The following is a 6127-nucleotide window of genomic DNA, read 5'->3' as shown; positions in this document are numbered from 1 at the left end:
GCAAGATGGATGTAATTTCTACCCTCCAGTGGTGAGTCATTCTGTACATTTTATTTGTCACATGAAATCATATAGGGGACGATTCCAGTAAAGTGTAATCCCACCAATTCCTATAATTTGTGCATTAAAAAGACTGTAATGATAAATATATGTGTGATCAGGAGGGTGACATGATCCTTGTGGCCTAAAGGGTAGAAGCTTTTTCTGAGCTTCTCAGGGCTGGCCTGGTGTGTTTGGTAGCATCTTCCCAACCTCAACAGGGAGAAAAGGTGGTTATCTAGGTGGTTTGGAGCCCTAATGATTTTTCTGGTCTTATATGCCTCTCTGAAGCGGCTGAGTCAATCCAGACTCCCTAAAAAAATGCAGATTTTCCTTCAAAAGAAAAACCAGGGTGCACTTCAACATTTCTGTGCCGTTTCTGAGTGCTATTTGGTGGTCTTACCACTGGGGGTCAGCACTTTGCCAATTACCTATCCTCTCTGATGGACACAAATGTTTGCACGTTAGATCAAACCATAATAGAAGAAAGACAAAAGCGATGTGCCAAAGATTACTTCCAAGGACTAATTCCCCCACTCAATACAATCGGTTTTCTGAAAAACAATTTCACTGATTTCAAGCAGTTTGCATGTTAAACGAAACAAAAATTGCAATATGTTCAGTAGATCTGCAACAGCTTGTTTTCATATAAACAGCTCATTTAAATGGAAATAAGAAGAATAATGAATATAGTTTGACGGGACTGCTTTAGGCCGCATGAGGTTCAGAGCTACAAGGTGTTCAGCAAATGAATGCTGGTGTTCCTCAGCTGTCACTTGCCACGCAGAGCCACTTTGCTGCCACCACACATCATCTCACATCACCGTATGTGATGTGAAATCATTGGGTTTTGACTGGAAAAGCTCATGTCACCTGAGATCATGTCGCTGCTCTTGCAATCTCTTACGTCGCTTTCAATTTCATGGTTCTCAGAGTATTCATGTACAGCATAGATCTCACACATGACACAACACTCTCTCTGCTGCTACAATGCAGACACCTCCTGTTCTCATTTCTTATTATGTAGCGACACAGATCAGGGTTCTTAGTCATATTTACTTCATATGTCACACATACCATTGCACCGACACATCCATCTGACAATGTAGCTGCTGGGCTCTGGTTAGGTTACCTTTTCATTACACTCCTGCACAATCCCTTAGAGGATGCCCTGATTAATCCTGGCAGCAGTTTCAGGAGCAGAACCTTGCCGCTGAGTGCAGCTGTATGCTCATTTATTGCTATGGCCGGTCTGCCTTTCTTTTTAAAAGCATTTCGGTGGAACTGTGTCTTAATTTCGTAGAATGTTAGGGTCATACGGTACAATGTTAATGTATCTCAAGAGTGGACTCATCAGCCTCTGAGCTAACATGTGCATCCATGTACATTTATGTGAAAATGTACTGATGATTTGGGGGTGAACTGCTCCTTTAAGTAACTGCCAGATTGAAGGGATTTTCTGAAGATGTAGGAAAGAGAGGTAGAGAGATGAGAAAGAGAGACAGGATTAATAAGGGGGAAAGACAGTATGAATCAAAGGGTGGAAACAAGAAAAGGAGTAAAGCCTTGGGGAGACCATGGTGCTGGTGACAATGTGGGCCTATGGACAAAAGAAGAAAGGTAGATAAATACAGGGTCTGTATGAGAGAAAGACGAGCAGGAGTAATCATAGACATCAGAAACGAGACAGAACAGGCAGCCACGCAGCATGGAGGTGTAAAGGCGTAACTGTTTAAAAATCCTTGCGAGAAATGAGGTTTCATCTCATTTTCCCTTGAGATTACAGGGAAGCAGTGACATGACAGGTAGGTGTTAAAAAGGGGGGAGAGAAGACAGGAAAGTGATAACAAGCGAGAGGGCACGTAGGTAGAAGTCCTTTTGGAGCTGAATTGATCTGAAATCAAACCTCAGTCAGAGCTTAACCAAAGCATTGCTGTATTTCCAAACACGTATCCTGTGCGCATTAGAAAACACAGCATGCACACACACTGATTGATCGGTCGTGGCCCTGACCATCTGCCATCTGTGCAGCAGCACAGAGTGACAACAAAAAGCATTGACTGATGTGGACTAAAACAATTTCTTTCTGATGAATAACCTTTCAGTTGCAAATGCATAAATGCAAACATCTTTATGTTAAGTTATGTCATGTTTTTTGGCTTATCATACCCTCAGATTTCCAAATCTATGCACACAGCTGGCCTGGATGCACCAAAACCCCTGCCAAAGCCCCCGTAGCAGAGACCAAGAGTGAGAGTCTGTTTGTCTGATGGAGAGGTCTCCTTCATTCAGACTCACAGGCTCATCTGACTCCAAATTCCAACAGGAAGGTTCCCCGGGGGGCATGCAAGTATTCTAAAAAATCCCCCTCCATCACCTTGAATTAGCCCCGGTGTTCTCGGTAACTCCCAAATTTAATCGGCAATCAATCCTTAAGCTGTTGTGTTTGTGATTGGACACACTGCCTCTCAGGTTCTCTTACCTGTCTGCCAGATGTTTTGGTAATCCCTTTCCTCTACCTTTCGTTTATAAGTCTTTCAGATAGTTCAGCCTTTCTTGTGCGTTTTCTTTATATTTGGTGTGTGTAGTAGTTGTAGCAGTGGTTATTAAAATAACTGCAGCATTAAATGAATTTGTTTTATGTGTTTGTACTCACAAATCAATTCTATACAGTCATGTTAGCAGTTCTGAGACTGTTGGTGCAGCGGTGCTTTAGAGCTAAATGCTAAGGTCAGCATACAAACGTGTTCGGAATGATAATTCTAACATGCTGATGCTAAGTAGGTGCTAGGCAGGTTCACCATCTTAGTTTAGTGTGTTAGTGTTGCTGGCATTTGTTAGCACTGAACACAAATACAGCTGGCTCTGATAGGAATGCCATAAGTATTTGGTCATAAACTAAAGGTGATTCCTTTTATTTTGCCCCAATAGTGGTGTGGCTCTGGGGATGGCAAAAGGAGGCAGAATGGGTCATCCACTTTTTGGAAGATCAGTGGTTTGATCTCTAAGTATCCTTGGGCCAGATACTGAATCCCAAGTTGCTTGATATCTGTGCCATGAGTGTTTAAACCGAGTAGGAAGTGGCGCCTTTCATGGTAGCTTTGTAGTAGAGCTCTTTCTTTAACAGACCGGTGCAACTTTGCTGTCACAAGGACCGATACAGGAAATCTTTTCTGCCCAGAGCAGTAACTCTGTACAAAACCTCACCTCTGTCTCTTTAGGTTTTACAAAGGGTAATTTTCACTTTTACTCGAGTCATTTTTTTTATGGGAGTAATTGGACTTTTACTTCAGTGCAGATTTCCAGTACTGCCTTCAAACGACCACCGAGGGACATGGAGCAGCTGTAGTGCCTGTATAGTTTTACTCCACTAGCTTTTCACTTAACTGCAGCAGTATGGATGGAATAAGGCCTGTTTTGTCAGTCTTGTAGAGCCTTAATTTAAGTATTCTGGTGACATTTTTGTGGATAAGAGCTGCTGCCTTTCCAGCAAGAGTCACAACAAACCAGTTATCTAATCTTCCATCGTGTCAAGATGCCCTTTCCTGAGCGGTAATAAGTGACAGTTCAATTTGACTCAGCTTCTGTTTATAATAGAGTCTATGGACTTAACTGTCAAATTAAATAGAAAACAAAAACAAAAAAACTTTGCCTCTACAAAAAAACTTTCCCTCTACACCTGTTGCCCAATTAATGGATCAGCCTAAGGATGACGTCGACGTTGCGTCGCACTGTCGCAACGACCAAATTGACCGTGGGGATCAGAGATAATCAATAATATGATTCTATTAAACTCTCTAAATTAGATAAAATGTAGGCTGTAAAGCCACCAGTATACCTCTATGTATATGTAGAATGAGAAGGTGTGTGGACACTACTAAATAAATGAGGAAAGAGACTGAGCAACAATTATCAGATTTATCTGGGGTGTATCACTGTCCGAGGATGTCAGCCGACCAGCACTCACTAACCGGTCCCTGGTTGCGGTGATTTGCGATGCTGGCCAGCTAGGAATGAACTAGCAGCCAGTACAGTACAGTCCTCTCTCAGCTAGCTAACATTTAGCCGTGTTACTTACTGATCCATTAGAAAGAAAGCTAGCTGGACATCGGTTTTGAAGCCTCTTTGGTCATGGAGCTCCCTCCATCTCTTGAACGCCTGGCTGAGGTTTACTCTCGTTTTTCCTCTTCTTTTATCACTCTCCTTTTTGCTCTTCTTTGCCTCCTCAGACAGAGGAGCTCGTTTTCTTTTGCTAGGCCGTTTTTCACTTGTCTCCAAACTTTGTCCGTCTGCCATTCTGCTTGTGACTCAACTATCTCATGCCCAGTTCCTCATAAGGACCAGCTCCAGTCCCTGATTGGCTGACCGACCAGTTTCGCAATACATGACACATTTCCTGCCTTAAAGCAGATTTTTTCCGAAAAATTTCGTCCCCGGTGGCAGAAGCTTATTGCAAAGATTGCAAAGCCATTAAGTAACCTATGTAAACGCTGATAGTCTGATTTTACTGTGTATACTACCCTGTGCAACCCACATTATTTTCATAATGATATATTTAGGAAAAAATGCTGTCTGTTGCCTCTTTATGTGCCGTTGATATTATGATTTAATTTGATTATATTTTGTACTGTTAATCTGAATCTACAAAGTAACCACTAACTAGAGCTATCAGATTAATGTTGTGGATGAAAAAGTAAAGTATATTTCTCTGAAGTGTAGTGGAGTTGAAGTCTAAAGAAACAGAAAATATAGATACTCAAGTACAAGTGCCTCAAATTTGTATGGGGTAATAAACATATAAATTTGCACCACTGCCCTTGGTCAGGGCTGATAACCTTTGTACACCTTTGTAAGAATGCAGAGCAAAAATCAATTATTAAGGAAAATGAATGAATTATTTTGGTTTGATGAAAATGATAAGTTGAACTGAGTGTCAAAGTATGGGCTAGTTTTATTTTTAAAGCTTGGAAAATTAGGTTAACTAGACTGAATAATACACAAGTATGAGAGCATACTGATTATACTATTCATGTTTTCCTGTAATTTGTATATTAGGTCTTACACGTGTATGGAAACTGATAATCTGCCATGTAAGCCTGTTTGTGCTGGGCATTACGCCAGATACTACACTGATATCAGAATACAGACCTCTCCATCTGAGTAGATTGTAGTTGTTGGACGTGATTAGTTCTAACTAAATGTCAATATATTTTAGCATTATCTAATTATACTTATTTTCCAGTGTATCATTACAATGGAATAGAACAGTCGAACAGTCTGTGGTTGTGTCCAGAATCATTCACTCATTCACTACCCCCCTACTCACTATATAGGGAGCTCTATGTAGAGGAACATGAGAGAACATGAAAAAAACTTTTAGACACTGCTCGGATCATTTTAATTGCTGTCGCACAGTTAAATTATGCCATATCAACAGCAGCTGGTGGTCCGTCCATAACAAATACCAGCATGCATATTTGTGATGAACACTAATACACTGAGCTTATCTTCCCCAAATTAATAAATAACATTTAAAGTAGTCAAAGTTGTGGCCATTTGTGTTGTGTTGTAAAGTGCTGCTCTCAGATTAAAAATGCAACGTTACACTGTCAGATGGACAAGACGAGAGACAGCAGTAATTGCATCCTGTCCTACAAATGTAAGTAATTTAACATTTAACATTTTAACATTTTAATATGCTGAAGCTTGTTTTTACCAGCTAGTCATCTCATAAATAGTGAGTTTAATGTGTATTGTTATTAGCCTTCTTCTGTACAGCGGAACAGAAAGTCACTTGCTGATTTAATCTCTTTGGGGACAGATGACTACACATTAAATTGGTGATTTATTACATGGATAAGAAACTGGTAAAACAAACGTGTCAACATGTCATCGAAAGTTAAACATGTACAACAGGTTGTGACTGAGCTGCTCCCTCTCCTCTCATTTGTCTCTGTGTCTATCCCATATGGTCCGTTTGTTCCTTCGGTGCAATGCGTGATAGGATTATAGTGCTTGGTCAGTGGTCATTGGTTGTACACTACCTCTTATGATGCATTGTAGGATACTTTGAGTACAATACAAGGTA

Source organism: Epinephelus fuscoguttatus, linkage group LG13, assembly GCF_011397635.1.
Source record: "Epinephelus fuscoguttatus linkage group LG13, E.fuscoguttatus.final_Chr_v1".
Taxonomy (NCBI): domain Eukaryota; kingdom Metazoa; phylum Chordata; class Actinopteri; order Perciformes; family Serranidae; genus Epinephelus; species Epinephelus fuscoguttatus.
Note: the sequence above shows the minus strand (reverse complement) of the source record.